Genomic DNA, 16,630 nt, shown 5'->3' on the forward strand with positions numbered 1-16,630 from the left:
GTAATAGAATGAAAAGCATGCCAAAGCATGTAAGTGCATGTATTAAAGGACAGCGGCACCGCTGGAACCTATGATTGGCCACAGCGGTCAGGTGACCTCTGCAGCATGTCACAGATGATTCACTGCAGAAGTCACCTAAACTCCTGGTAAGTGCCAGATGAGTATAGATTCCTTTGTTGTTTTTTAACATACCAAAGCACCAGGATAATCTTAATTTTGCCCTGACAATTCTTTTAACATGTCTATCGATCTTGTGATTTCCATAATTCTATGACTTTTTCTTCTTGGTGTTGCAATTCCGCTGTTGAGGTTTGTAAGTGCCTTAGGTGATTATGGATCTCACAATTATATGTGCAAAATTACTAAATTATATTTTGACACTATTGTATGTTACAGCTGCCATTTTTAATGTACTATGTCATATACACAAAGAAAGAAAATTAATATAAGATGCGGTGAAGAATGGAGTAAAATCAGACAGCATTGACAAGTATGATGGAGAATGATGACCAGTGGTCCATGGATTATTGACGCTCTTGACTACTCTTAGCATAGTTATGGTGCACAATGTGCTGTCTATTCGTGTATTCTTGGTAAGTATAACCCCTCTACCAGGGCATATAAGAAGCAGACAACCCCTCTGAGCATCCATAATACCCAGCGAGGATCCATCAGTCTAAACTGAAGGTAAACACACAGGGTTCACGCTTTCATGTCTCATTACCATCATACACAATGATGTCACACCTGAATCGATAGAACAATCCATTTGTATGAAGATACGGGAAGGTAGGTGCAATGATCTCCTTTTAGCTTATATCGAACAAAGAAATCCAAAGGCTGCTGCAGGGATTGTCTTATTTGTGTGGAGTACAGGTAGGATGAAGTCTCTCCATAGCTGGAAGCCCTAGGGCATTCACCCTTCCCCCTCTCACAACAGCCCTGGAAGAATCAAATCTGGGTGCTGGAGAATGTTTCCAGCCTTGCAGGTTGCAAGACAGGAGATCAATCAAGCATTTGCTCTCCTTTTACAGATCTTCTCCTGCCACACACAGGCAGAACAAGGCAGAGAGGAGGGGAGATGCAGTGCAAAGAAATGACATATTTCATCTTGCTGAGCAGGCAGGGAGAGCTTGGCAGTTAACCCTTCCTCCATGTACTGCGGCCAGCGAGACAATGCCAGCTGCCAGTCATGCAGGGAAGGAAAGGGTTATCTGCGAACTCAAACCTGCACTCCTGAATCTGGCTGTGATAGAGAGAATACATAAACCTAATACAATCTTACCAGTAAAGAATATGGAATAATTTATAGCTTTATAGCAGAGATTCAGATGGAGAACAGATATGTTGGGGGGCTGTCTTACAAAAATTACCAATATACCAGTATACACCAGCATACAAATAAAATGCGAGATCATACAGAAGTAATTACCTTTTACATACATATGTTATATAACATTTTATACAAGGACGTGTAAAGGTGGGACAGCATTCAGTTCAGCTCAGAAAACCAAGCTCCAACATAACCCATAGTGGCAGTGAAACTGGCAGCTGTACAGATAGGTATTGTGCTTTACTCGCTACACACAAAGGTGACTTTATATTACCTGGAGCAATATACATGTGACAAATGTCTTATTCATAATGCATTAGCTACAACATTGTGATGAGTAATTAGGAAAGACCTGATCAACCGCACCCTCAACCGCCACCGGGGTATAGTCCAACATTCTGTTTTCGAGACGGTGGTCCCCCCTCTTACATCCATGATATTACTACTCTCATACATTGTCAAGACTTATCACCAGCAACAAAACCAGCACTCAAAACACTCTGTGCTGCAGTAGGGATAAATACTGTAATGGGGTAACTGCTTTCAGTTCTTAGACTACCCCTAAGTAACAACATCATATATACATCAAATTAGGATTAACTACAAACACTAGTCTACTACTATGCGTTTTTAAGAGGTTTGCCAAAATGTAGTAAAGTGATTGGCCGCAGCGGTCAGGAGACTGATGGATGAGACAATATCCCTTCCAGTACCAGCAGGAACCATGAGACCATTAGGGAAGCTGCAGGGATTTGAGGGTAATTGATGCTTCTCCTTCTCCTTCCTTAGGTCTCGGTATGATTCCAAAACACATCATCTGATTTGACCAATAGAGGTTTTATTGCTCAGAGTTTCACTTAAAAAAAATCATTAATGATACTACAGTTTAGCAAAATGACTCTCAGGACCATGGCCAAGGGGCTATGTCGGTAGATGCTGGCGGCCAGACCAGAGTACTGCGAATCTCCTACTACCTACGGCACCTCTTCTGATTAGTAGGCCCCCAATGTCATGAGCGTCGCACCACAACACAATGATGTCGCAGGGGCCTACTAATCAGAAGAGGCGTCAGGGATGCTGCAGGTAGTAGGAGGTCTGCTCTGGTCTAGCGGCCACAGACAACTGACGGGACCAGCGGACCAGAGTCCTGTAAATCTCTTTGCTCCCCTCTGATAACCATATGAGGGGCAGAGAGAGCCCGAGAGCCGGAGAGGAGCATTGTCTCCTCTATCATGTCATTAGCTGCCCTCTACTTCCCATTGGCAGGTTAAGAGCAACTCCATCTGCTGCAGCACACAGACATTTACCCCTCGGGACCATCTGTGAAGACCCCTCATAGAATTGCACAACTGGTTCTAGATTGGTACTGACTGTGCAATACTCGTCCTGAGTGCAGTGACCCTGGGCAGCGCCCGTTCTCTTTCTGTGTTTCCTATATTTACAAACATACAAAAAAAATTGACCTTTCTGTTATTTTCAAGGTCTAAAGGGAAACTATACTCCTCCGTGTGACCACATATCTACCTTGTGCAGCTCGTGTACATGAACACTGCAGATAAAGGTGCATATCTGGAGATTGTGGCTTTAGAAGAAATGTATTGGATACAAATATATGAAATCTATATCCGCATGCTCATGCTGGAAATACAATGGCACTGCCTGGACCAGCAACCCGTTTTGTGATTAGCTTTTCCTGGGCTTCTCCTTGTCACATTTGTTTTTGGATATATATCCCCTCGCCCCCTCCTCCTCCTTCATTGGAGCTGTGATGACTGTCCATTCATCATATCCACTGACAGGCGGTTAATGTTATTAGGAGAAGACAGGACAAGCACCATAATGCTCCACCAAGGAAACAGTTCCCAGTACACAGCCTGGAAAATTACTACTTCAATTTACCCTATCTGCTGTGAGTTCATAACACCGCTGATGACAACAGACACCTTGGCATAGTGGACCGGGCATTCTTCTTCTTCGTCCTCAGTTCATGAAGAGCCTTGAGATATTAAATGTCTTTGTTATCCTGCAGATTTCCGGGCGCTACAGGACTAATGCCACAATGCTCTGTTCGTAAAAAAGGGCGACACATTACCCGCGACAATGCAACCATCGGCTGCTCGCTTACAACTTCAGCTCCAGAATGGCTGTTATTCCCTTTATGTCTGTGTATAATTGCTGTTTAGAATAATAAAGTTAATACATTTTATTCAATAGTTTGCGATGAAACAACTGTGGAAGTGAAATATTCATTGTATCTTTATAGTGTTTGCAACTGGTGGTGTTCATTTCTATGACTATAGGCAGGCCTTTCATCACTGGGATCAAGCATATGATTACCATATATAATATGTGTCGTCAAAACAACAAATCTAATTTCATATTTCCCTCTTTAGATCTAGCAAAGTGATAAAGCCCAATACGGGACCAATTTATTAATAGGCAATCACTGATCCTATTTTCCCTTATGTGACAGCCAAAAACACAAAAGGGCATGTTGTAAAATATGCTCATTGGGAACTCTATGGGATGTCAGGACTTAGCACAACTGCTTATGAGAGGCGTCTTACGCCCTTGCAATCTCTGTCTCCAAAAGCAGGTAAGCGTCTGTTAGAACCTAGCTCCATCTCTCCCTTTAGCCTGTGTGGTGCTATTACCATACACTTTGGGGCTCCTTCATTTTTTTAGGTGGTGCCCTCATATTTTAGCATAAGATGAGACCCCTGTTATATTGGGTATGTGGGCAATATGGACTGTTTAACCACTTGCCCTTTAAGAGTACCAGTTTTTCTAGGGGTTTCGACTATTAAAGCAGAAAAGAAGCACAATGACAATGGCTTCTTCTGTACTAGTCCATCTGAATCCTCAGCTCTGGGAATGAGTTGGTGCTGGTACTCAAGTAAAATTGCCTTGACAAGGATGAAATTCTGAGGACTGCAGTCAGATGCCAATTTTCCTCACTTACGGAGAAACATGTCACCTGTGGCCTTGCAGGCTCAACGCCGTCTGACAGACAGACTCGGAGGACAGATGCTCACTACTCATATGTAATTACATTTATCGGCAGGCTGGGAGCAATAACTACAAAGCATGCAGAAATGGAGTGAGAAGAAAACAATGAAGATGATCATTTTGGTGTTTACTTAAAAAAAAAAGAACAAAGAGAAAACAACAAGAAACATTAACAAAAATACAAATCTGAATTTAGCGTCTAGTGTTTTGAAAGTACACTTCACGTCAGAACCAAAAGTTACAAAAATTTAGGGAAGGGATTGTATGTTTGTTATTTTTCTCCAGAGGTGGATTAGCTATGTCCTCTCATAGAAATAATTATCTTGTGATGGAAACCACCAGCTTTTATGAGAGACGTCCATGATTCCTGCAGAAACAAGTGTTCTTTTGTTTGAACCACTTATGAAATGGAGTAATATGGCGGAGTCACGTAACCCAAAATGGAGAACAAAATGGACATAAACAATAAGAACCCAAGTGACTCATTTGTTACCTTAGTGACTGTTTAAAGAGCATAAATCTTATAGCAAATTATGATTTTATTAGTGAACATAAAAAGAATCTGTCACCAGGTTTCTGCAACCTAATCTGAGAGCAGTGGCAGAGACCCTGATTCCAGCAATGTGTCACTTACTGGGCTTCTTGCTGTAGTTTTGATAAAGTCACTATTTTATCAGCAGGAGATTATCACTAGCGGACTAGTAAACCTGCTCTATAGTCATGAGTTTTGTATACCCCGCCCCCACCACTGATTGGAAGCTTCCTGTGTACACTGTACATAGGAAGAAATCTGCCAATCAGTGATGTGGGCGGGGTTATATGGAGCTCAGCATTCAGAGCACTGCTGGATCTGCAGCAGAAAAACTGTGATTTTATCAAAATGACAGCAAGCAGCTCAGTAAGTGATATGTTGCTGAAATCAGGGTCTCTGTTCCTACATTCTTCTGCTCTCGGATGAGGTAGCAAAAACCTGGTGACAGATTCCCTATAATTGACAGGCAAATTTTTGACTGTCTATTTCTAATTTTCCTATTCTCCCTAGTACAGATGAACTAATCAACTTGTCTCTTTTTGGACAATTTCCATATTTACCAATCCATAGAATACAATTAGGGAACCATTTTGCCAAAAGTGGATAATTCACCAATGCATTCCAACGACTGGCAAATCACAATGGACAAAATCGCAATCTCTATTCACTAGTTCATGTGGGATAGGATGTAAAAAAGTGATTGCAGGCAGCAGTTTGCTCTACAATGACATTCAAGGACACCGACTCAGGTCTGAGGGAACCTATAAATTATGTTCTACAGTAAAAAAAAGAAAATCTAAAATGTTAAAGAAAACAAATTTCTCATTGTTCAACTTGCCTTAAAATATACAAGTCATATTCTCTTCTGAACTACAAAGTAAAATGCATAAAAAGAACAATCATGAAGTAAAACATATAATAAAGTCATAGTTAATCTGCCACCATATGCATTGTAATCTATTGAATGTGGAACCCCGTGTCTAAGGTAAATCAATACTTTGCAACCCTGGGAAATTTTAACACATTTTTCTCGTGCCGTGATTGCATTTGTATGGTGGTTATGTCTACAATAGCATAATAAAGAGAATAGACATAGACAGGGCACAACTGAATAGGATGTCATGACAAGTGGTGAATAAAGCAAAATAATATTTCTTTCCTTTTCTCCGTCTTGATTCCTTTTTCTTTAACAAGCAGTGTGGGCTTTGCAGATAAAATGGAGCTTTCTATCTGTGCTCTCCAAGTCGCACTTATCAAAAGAAAGGAGGAACAATGCTCCATTTGATATTTAGTGCTTGGTGCCAATGATAGCACGCCAAATTTCTCACAAGCTGTCCATTAGCGTGATGAAGATACTAATAATAGACGCATATGTTTTTAATCTTTCTAGAGTCTCTTTTTTTCGTGTTCTGCATTGGCATCAATGAATGGCTCTTAAATACGCCTCTGAACAAGGAGACCTAATTACCTAGTGCAATGGCACACACATCTATGAACAGATCGGTTTGTCTGACACACAAAAAAATAACATTTCCTAACGAAGCGGCAGAATAAATGATCAGCACCCTTACAGCTAAAGAATGCCATGTTCTCAGCTTACCATGACAAAAAAATGTGCCAGGGTTTCGCCCGCCGTCTTTACACTCAAAGACTGCGATGTACATTTATTTTAATAGAAAAAGATGCTAATGCAACTGTCTGACACATGATGTCTGTACTAATGAAAGTTTAGAATGAAAGGAAAAGCAGATAAACAGCTTACACATTTTAATGATTGTAATCTTGTCAAATACCTTTTCCAAAAGTCACTGATAAGGAGGCTAAAAAAATAATAATAATACAATGGATAAAAAACAAGGAAAAGAATAGGCTCGGCCTACATGTAGAGGAATAGGTTGAGTTGTACGGAGACTTGTGGCCTCAATAGTTAGAATCAATTATTATCGCAAAAAAATAGTCTCAAAGTAGCATAAGGAATGTAATAGTGCACATTACAGCAAAATTAGTGGTGAAATTACAGTCTTATGGGTCCCAGTGCAAACTTTGGACCAAGTTGTCTCTAAAAATATTATCTCCCTCCTTGTACAGTGACATGTCAAAGTTTGGGCACCCCTGGTCAAGATTAGTCTTTTTGTGAACAGTTAATCAAGTTGAAGATGAAATGATCTCTAAAAGGCCTAAAGTTAAAGATGACAAATTTCCTTTGTATTTTAGGCAAAAAAAAATAATATATTGTCATTTTTTACATTTTAAAAATTACAAAAAGGACAATGGCAGATGCAAAAGTTTGGGCACCCTTGGAGATTTGTGTGCTTAGATAACTATGACCAAGGTTTGAAACCTTAATTAGCCTGTTAGGGTTATGGCTTGTTCACTATCATCGCTAGGAAAGGTCAGTTGATGCAAATTTCCCAGCTTTATAAAATCCCAGCCTCCTCTAACCTTGTGCCAAAAAAAACAGTAGCCATGGGGCAGTCTGAAAATGGTGGAGGTCCACAAAGTAGGAGAAGGCTATAAGAAGATAGCAAAGCCTTTTCAAGTTGCCCTTTCCTAAGTTCAAAATGTAATTAAGAGATGGCAGTTAAAAGGAACAGTGGATGTCAAGATAAGGTCTGGAAGACCAAGCTAAATTTCAGTGAGAGCTGCTTGTAAGATTGTAGAGAGGCAAATCAGAATCCCTGCTTGACTGCAATAGACCGTCAGAAAGATTTAGCAGACTCTGGAGTTGTACATTGTTCTACTGTTCAGAGACACCTGCACAAATATGGCTTTCATGGAAGAGCCATCAGAAGAAAACCTCTTCTGCACCCTCACCAAAAAAATTCAGCATTAGAAGAATGCACAAGAACATCAAAACAAATCTGATGCATTTTGGAAACAAGAACTGTGGACAGATGAGGTTAAAATAGAACTCTTTGGCCACAATGATCAAAGGTATTTGTGGAGAAAATAGGGCACAGAATTTCAGGAAAAGAACATATCGCCAACCATTAAAGAAGTTGTCTACTACTTGGACAACTCTTTCTCATACCCATCTCTTGGCCCCAATAAAATAAAAAACCTTATACTCACCTTCCGTGCCGTTGCCATTCCTGCGGCACTCGCTCTCCTTGGGACTCCCGTGCTGTTGCTGTGACATGTGATGCTGGTGCCCAATCAGCAATGGCATCACTGTCACCGTCTCCTGTCGACCTGAACATGCAGAGGAAGTGAGAAATCAGCTGCAGCCCGGACTTCCTCTTCATGTTCGATTTGTCCGAAGGCAGGGACAGTGACGCCAGCGCTGAGAGCCCCGGGACCACAAGTGCTGACACCGCTGGAACAGCGCCAGCACGGGAGGTGAGTATAAACATTTTTATTTTATCGGAGCCAAGCATGGGGTATGAGAAGGGGTTGCCCTAGTAGTGGACAACCCAACCCCTTTAAGCATGGGGGTGGATCAATCAAGCTTTTGGGTTGTGCTGATGCCAATGGCACGGAGAACATTTCACTAGTAGAGGGAAGAATGGATTCAATGAAATTTCAACAAATTCTTGATGCAAACATAAGACCATCTGTAAAAAAGCTGAAGTTGAAAAGAGGATGGCTTCTACAAATGGATAATGATCCTAAACACACGTCAAAACCCACAATAGACTACCTAAAAAGGCGCAAGTGGAAGGTTTTACAATGGCCCTCACAGTCCCCTGATCTGAACATCATTGAAAATCTGTGGCTAGACCTCAAAGTAGCAGTGCATGCAAGATGATCCAGGAATGTCACAGACAGAACTGGAAGAATTTTCCAAGGAAGAAAGGATGAAAATCCCTCAAACAAGAATTGAAATTGGCTACAAAAAGCATTTACAAGCTGTGATACTTGAAAAGGGGGCGCTATTAGGTAATAACCATGCAGGGTGCCCAAACTTTTGCGTTGGCCCATTTTCCTTTTTGTAATTTTTAAAATGTAAAAAATTTCAATATTTTTTTTTTTTGCCTAAAATAGAAAGGAAATGTGTTTATTGTCATTTACCAGCATAACTTCCTTCTCATACTCCACGCTAGTCCCTGATAAAAATAAAAAAGTTTATACTCACCTCGCGTGCTGGCACCTTTCCTGCGGTGTCGGCACTCGTTCTCCCCGGGGTTCCCGTGCTATTGTTATGACATGCGATGCCGGTGTCCAATCAGCGCTGGCGTCACAGTCTCCGCCTCCTATCAAATTGAACATGAAGAGGAAGTCCGAGATCAGCTGCAGCCCGGGCCTCCTCTTCATGTTCGATTTGTCCGAAGGTGAGGACAGTGACGCCAGCGCTGATTGGGCGCCAGCATCACAACAACAGCAAGGGAAGCCCTGGGGAGAGCGAGTGCCAACACCGTGGAAATGGCTCCAGCACGGGAGATGAGTATATGCTTTTTTAATCGGGGCCAAACATTTAGATCAAAAAGGGGTTGTCCAAGTAGTGGACAACCCCTTTAAGGCTATGTTCACACACATTGTGTTTTTTCTGCAGCTAAATCTGCTGCAAATCTGCTCACAACTTTTCTCTGGCAGGAAACAGCTGCGTCAAAAAAGCAGGTTTTCCTGCATTTTTGCAGCGTTTTTTTCACTGTCCTTCTCTCTCTATTTAGGCATGTACATAAAGTTCTGTGAAAAACAAGAATCCCATTCTATTTTGCAGCAAAAACGCTGGAAATACAAGGCAAAAAACTGCGTTGCTGCGTTTTTGTTGCGTATTTGCAGTGGTTTTCTCACCACTCATTACTTCCTATGGGTGAAAAAACGTTGCAGAAACACTAAAAGAAGTGACATGCTCTATTTTCCAAATACGCAAGCAAGGCAGAAAGTACGCAGCAAACAATAAGCAACGTGTGTGAACAGAGCATTCTGGTTTCTCATAGACTTTGCTGGTACTGCCAGACGCAGCTGAAAATTTGCAAAAAAATCTGCTGCAAAACACAACGTGTGTGAACATAGCCTAACTGTTCACAATAACAATAATTTTGACCAGGAGTGTCCAAACTTTTACATGCCACTGTATCTACCATAGTCTACAGCTTAGTGTAAATGGGCTGCCAGTCAGTCCACCGTCTGGCGTAAATGCTGTCCCTGCTCAGTCCAAAGTCCACAAAGTGGTGGCTATACATTGCACTGCAAATCCGCCACACCTGAATATAAAATAGAAATTTATGAGCCCTCTACCTTTCTCTCCGTTAGTAAATATGTGACCTTTTAGAATCCTGGCACCCCAATTAAATCCACAGTTACTCCTAGGCTTAGAACTTACAGAGATTACAATGTATGATGAGAAAATTAGTTTCACCCAATAGTTAAAGTTCAGTGCACCATGAAAGCAGCCACAGTGCCCATAAACAATGTCAAACTTTGCACCATTATAGGGGCATCCATAATGTAATGCTCCCACAGTTCCAGCGGCTCTATAAGGCTTGCCATACCTGCATATCTTCTGTCTCATTCAACTGTGCCCTTTGGAATGCGCGCTCAGCTTGTAATAAACTCTCTTACATCCATGACTTTTTCCTCTCCAATTCCCTCAACCTTCTGGCTCTCACTGAAACCTGGATCCAGCAGTCGGACACCACCGCCGCTGCAGCTCTCTCCTATGGTGGCCTACATTTCTCTCATACCCCGAGACCTGACAACAGATCAGGGGGAGGTGTTGGTCTGCTTCTTTCAACAAAATGTACTTTTCAGGTTATCTCCCCTGTACCCTCTCTTATCTTCCCATCTTTTGAGGCCCACACAGTCAGACTCTACCGGCCCTTCTCCCTGCGAGTGGCGGTTGTCTATCGCCCTCCAGGTCTCCCCCGTCAATTCCTGGATCACTCTGCTGCCTGGCTTCCAAATTTTCTATCCTGCGACATCCCCACGATAATCATGGGAGATTTTAACATCCCAATTGGCGATCCTCTTTCCCCATCTGCCACGCATCTTTTATCACTAACCTCCTCCTTCGGCCTTTCACAGCTTGCTAATTCTCCTACACATGAGGACGGGAACACATTGGACCTGATCTTCTCCCGGCTTTGCTCAGTACATGACTTTACTAACTCTCCCCTTCCACTCTCTGACCATAATCTTCTTTCATTCTCTGTCAAAAACTGTGACTCTACTCAAGACACTCCCACCGTCCACACTTATAGAAATTTACGCGCCATTAACACCCAGAAATTTATAAAAAGGTTGCAATCATCATTGGCCCCAATCTCCTCCCTCTCATGTCCCAACTCTGCATTGAAGCATTATAACAAAATAATGCTATGCGTCCTGGATGAAGCCGCACCTCCTACACAAAGAAAAATTCGGCATAGACGGCGACAACCCTGGCACATGCCTCAAACACGTCTTCTCCAGAAGTACTCCAGGTGCGCTGAGCGGCTGTGGAGAAAATCAAATCTGCCCGAAGATTTCCTCCATTATAAATTTATGCTGAAAACATATAACTCTGCCTTTCACCTCTCCAAACAAACCTACTTTAACAACCTCATAATCTCACTTTCCAATAATCCTAAACGACTCTTTGACACGTTTCATTCTCTCCTCAATCAAACAACACAGGCCCCGACCACCGACCTCAGCGCTGACGATCTGGCCAATTATTTCAAAGAAAAAATTGACCATATCCGACAGGAAATTTTCTCCCAATCCCCAAATGTTATGCATGCCCTCCCCCGCCACATTGTATCTTGCTCACTTTATGACTTCGAACCAGTCACGGAAGATGAAGTGATCAGGCTCCTTGCATCTTCTCGCCCTACCACCTGCACCAGTGACCCTATTCCCTCATATCTCCTTCAGTCCCTTGCTCCAGCTGTCACCACTCACCTAAATAAAATTTTCAACCTTTCCCTCTCATCTGGTATCTTTCCCTCTTCTTTTAAACACGCCAGCATACAACCATTACTTAAAAAACCATCCCTTGACCAGAACTGCACGGCCAACTACAGACCTGTTTCCAATCTTCCCTTTATCTCTAAACTCCTGGAACGCCTGGTCCACTCCCGTCTCATCCGCTATCTCTCAGACAACTCTCTTCTTGACCCTTTACAATCTGGTTTCCGCTCTTTACATTCTACTGAAACTGCCCTCACTAAAGTCTCTAATGATTTACTAACAGCTAAATCTAATGGTCACTACTCCCTGCGGATTCTCCAGGATCTCTCTGCAGCATTCGACACTGTGGATCACCAGCTCCTCCTCTCTATGCTTCGCACTATTGGCCTCAAGGACACTGTTCTCTCCTGGTTCTCCTCTTATATCTCTGACCGCTCCTTCTCTTTGTCTTTTGCTGGCTCCTCCTCCTCTCTACTTCCCCTTATTGTCGGGGTTCCTCAAGGATCAGTCCTAGGCCCCCTTCTTTTCTCCTTATACACTGCTCCTATTGGACAAACAATCAGTAGATTCGGTTTTCAGTACCATCTCTATGCTGATGACACCCAATTATACACCTCTGCTCCGGACATCACCCCTGCATTACTACAAAAGACCAGTGATTGTCTTTCTGCTGTGTCTAACATTATGTCCTCCCTCTACCTAAAACTGAATCTGTCAAAAACTGAACTACTCGTCTTTCCTCCCTCCACTAACCTACCTGTGCCTGATATTGCCATTTCCGTTTGTGGCTCAACCATTACTCCCCAGCAACAAGCCCGCTGTCTTGGGGTCATTTTTGATTCAGATCTTTCTTTCACTCCTCACATCAAATCACTCGCTTGTTCATGTCATTTACACCTCAAAAACATCTCAAGAATCAGGACTTTTCTCACCTTTGACTCAGCAAAAACTCTTACTGTAGCTCTTATTCATTCTCGTCTTGACTATTGCAACGCTCTACTTAATCGGTCTCCCTCTTACTAAACTCTCCCCTCTCCAATCCGTCCTTAACGCAGCAGCCAGGATCATATTCCTCGCCAACCGCTACACCGATGCCTCTTCCCTGTGCCAGTCTTTGCATTGGTTGCCCATCCAATATAGAGTTCATTTTAAAATTATCACGCTTACCCACAAAGCGCTCCATGCTTCAGTACCCCCCTACATCTCCTCCCTTGTCTCAGTCTACCACCCTACACATGCCCTCCATTCTGCCAATGACTTAAAACTAAAATCCTCCATAATCCGAACTTCCCACTCCCGTCTCCAAGATTTCTCGCGTGCTGCGCCAATTCTTTGGAATGCACTACCCAGGACAGTTCGATTAATTCCCAATACCCACAGTTTCAAGCGAACCCTAAAAACACATTTCTTTAGACTGACGTATCGCCTAAACACACTCTGTCCGTCCCAGTTTTCCCCCATATTAAAATCTTCTTCAACTTCAGGTTCATACCAACCATGCACTTAATAGCCTCTGTCAGGACGGTACACATACTGGCAGGACACCAGTCCATGTATTATTATTTATACTATTCAGTATATCAAGGCTGCATTATACAATATATGTACTTTTTACCTTTTGTGTCTCCCCCATTTCCTCATAGACTGTAAGCTTGCGAGCAGGGCCCTCACTCCTTTCGATATGAGATATGCTTATTCTGTATTGTCTGTATATGTCCCCCCCAAAATTTGTAAAGTGCTGCGGAATATGTTGGCGCTATAAAAATAAAAACTATTATTATTATTTATTTATTAGATGGCTTTCAGCCAAACGATGCTTCGGCCGATCTTTCAGCCATTAGACATCTCAAGCAACAATCCCATACACAGGAGTTAAAGGGTTTTTAAGTAGATAACCCACTTTTTAATTGTGTACGTCCCCCTACAAGAAACTGATTACAAGAAGTCCAATGCGTGATAAACACAGTAAATCAGAAAACACTTGGGATCCCCTGCCTTCTAGAACAGGTGCCATTTCAGAAGAACAGAAACTGAGCATTTTTACTGTTGAAAATAAAGAAAGGCTGATAACAGGGTTCCTTACCGCTGCTTCTGGAACACAGCAAGCAATTTATTAATTATGCTTACCTATATAGTGCTATCATATTCCACAGCGCTTTATAGACATTATTGGCACAGTCCCCATTGGGGCTCACAATCTAAATTCCCTATCAATATATCTTTGGAGTGTGGGAGGAAACCGGAGAAAACTCACGCAAACACGGGAAGAACATACAAACTCCTTGCAGATGTTGTCCTTGGTGGGATTTGAACCCAGGACCCCAGCGCTGCAAGGCTGCAGTGCTAACTACTGAGCCACCAGGCTGCCCAAGACCTGTTGATGCTTTGACAACAATGGCAGGAGGTTTCAGCCCACTGAAAGACTGTCAAAGCACTCAACAAATGTACAGGTGCATCTCACTCAATTAGAATATCATCAAAAAGTTAATTTATTTCAGTTCTTCAATACAAAAAGTGAAAATCATATATTATATAGAGTCATTACAAACAGAGTTATTTATTACAAGTGTTTATTTCTGTTAATGTTGATGATTATGGCTTACAACCAATGAAAACACAAAACTTATTATCTTAGTAAATTAAAATAATTAACAAAAAACACCTGCAAAGGCTTCTTAAGTTTTTAAAAAGGTCCCTTAGTCTGTTTCAGTAGGCTCCACAATCATGACTACATGACTATTTTTGTAGACTACAACATTTTATTAAAAAGGAGATAAACCTTAGTCATGTTGTAAGACATTTTTGAACTAGATAGGATGGTGGCTCAGTGGTTAACACTACTGTTTTATAGCCCTGGGATCCTAATCCTACTTAAAATCTGTATGAAGTCTATATGTTCCTGAAACGTTTGTGTGACGGTTTCCCTTGAGTACAGGTTTCTTCCCACACTCAAAAGAGATACTAAAATCAAATTTATTCGGTAAGTTCCAATGGGGATAGTGATATTAAAAATTTTAAAATGCTGCAGAATATGTTGCCGCTATATATTCAAGTAAAACAATTTTTTTTGCAGAATTGTAAACTAAAGGGAAAAGCAGGACTTGCCCATACTTATTTGTCCTTTATAATTTCAACATCATGGGGTCTTTCTGATACTAATTACTAAAGGTTTGTGATAAAAGAAATACATCATCTATAAACTTAATAAAACAGAATAAGGCCTCTTTCAGTGTCTCGGGTACGTGTGGTGACAATTTTCACACGTCCTGTAAACACTTGCACACGTACACCCATTCAAATGTGCACATGTCAGTGTGTTTCCATGGACCGTGTGTCCATGGGCAAAACACGCTGACATGTTCGTTTTTTGCAAGCAGCTCAGGCCGTAAAATGTCCAACACACATGCACTGATGACACACGGATGACAGAAACGCGTTGGTATTAATAAAAAATGTCAAGCCTCTTCATTCCCGCAACGCAGCATGCCTAAATGTGCCAGCTTCCAATTTTTGACGGATGACATCCATGTGTCATCGGTATCACACATACCGGCACCTGGGAATCAGCGGTACAGTTAGCGCTGTTCCCAAGTGTCGGGTGCTGAAGGCAGCTCTCATCATTGTCCCCTGCTTGCGCTGCGATCAGCGCCAGCAGGGGACAATGTTAAGAGTAGTATTCTGCTCCTGATATCTCCAAAACCTATTCTTATTTTTACAGGTTTGTGTGTGACAGGCTTCATTCCTTCAGTACGTGTCACACTGATGATACACGGATGTCATCCGAGTGTCATAAATGTGCATGTGTGCGGAACGTTTTCGGCCCGTGCTGCTGATAAAAACCGGAGATGTCATCATGTTTCTCCATGGACACACGGTCCGTGGAGACACACTGACGTGCACAGACCCATTCATTTGAATGGGTCTACGTGTGTATGTGTCTCCAGTACCTGTGAAAATGGTCACCACACATACCGGAGATACTGATGTGTGAAAGAGCCCTTATACTTGATGAGGCTGGTGTACTTACTTTGACAATCCATTTCAGAATGGCTGTATAATTCTGACATTAACATGATCATTTTATGAGTTTATCTAGAGTTGAACTTATAAAATGCTCATTTTAATATTAGCCAGGAAAACTTTCTAAAAGGATTATACATGGGATTTCAAAGAAAGTCCATCAGTCTCATCAGATCTAAGTGACAGATCCACTTTAGAAACTAACCATTCCAATTGTTGTCTCCACTAATAAACATGATACTGTCCCTATCAACATTTGATTGCAGGAGAATCCATCCCATCAATATGTTGAATCTGCTGATAAATACCTACTGTGTGTAGATTTTAGAGAAAATATCCACCTTCAAATTCCATTTTTGTTATCTAAGCTGAAAAATTATGTGCTGACTCATTATTTAATAAATCTTTATAGTGGTTGGAGCTGAAATAGATTTTAAACATCACATGCTGGCAGTCACCAGAGGAAGCATAGAAGGGGAGATGCAAAGCTCAATGATGGAGAAGGGTTTCTGAGTGACAGGCAGAGTAGTGCTTACAGGACTCTTAGGAGAGACAGTGAGAGTCCTCATGACCTTACCCACACCTACTGATTGTCAGCTTTTCTTCTAGCAGTGTGTATAAAAAGCGCTGTCAATCATATTTATGCAGGGGAATTAAAGCCCTGTATAAGAAAAATGGAGCTTCAACCACTATTACTAAGGATCAGTGCAAGAAAAGTGTTGTGTTTGCAGAGTTACTCAACTTTTATGTAGATTATATTCATACATACAGTACAGACAAAAATTTTGGACACACCTTCTCATTTAAAGATTTTTCTGTATTTTCATGACTATGAAAATTGTACATTCACATTGAAGGCATCAAAACTATGAATTAACACATGTGGAATTATATACTTAACA

At 41.7% G+C, this 16,630-nt stretch overlaps 1 protein-coding gene and 1 long non-coding RNA gene across 3 annotated transcripts in view; one reads left to right on the forward strand and one right to left on the reverse strand.

The window, feature by feature from the left end:
• Nucleotides 1-5,999, forward strand: part of LOC141172051 (uncharacterized) — a 96,316-nt gene extending 90,317 nt beyond the window's left edge. Inside the window, exons 3-4 of the long non-coding RNA XR_012252407.1 lie at nt 397-593; nt 2,815-5,999. This is a non-coding gene — a long non-coding RNA (uncharacterized lncRNA). The remainder of the gene's footprint in view (nt 1-396; nt 594-2,814) is intronic.
• Nucleotides 1-16,630, reverse strand: part of MAML3 (mastermind like transcriptional coactivator 3) — a 390,697-nt gene that overhangs the window by 125,654 nt on the left and 248,413 nt on the right. The window lies entirely within an intron of this gene.

This window comes from Phyllobates terribilis, unplaced genomic scaffold (genome assembly GCF_046119375.1).
Source record: "Phyllobates terribilis strain yellow unplaced genomic scaffold, ASM4611937v1 Scaffold_1__5_contigs__length_1240528914, whole genome shotgun sequence".
In the NCBI taxonomy this organism is placed as follows: Eukaryota; Metazoa; Chordata; class Amphibia; order Anura; family Dendrobatidae; genus Phyllobates; species Phyllobates terribilis.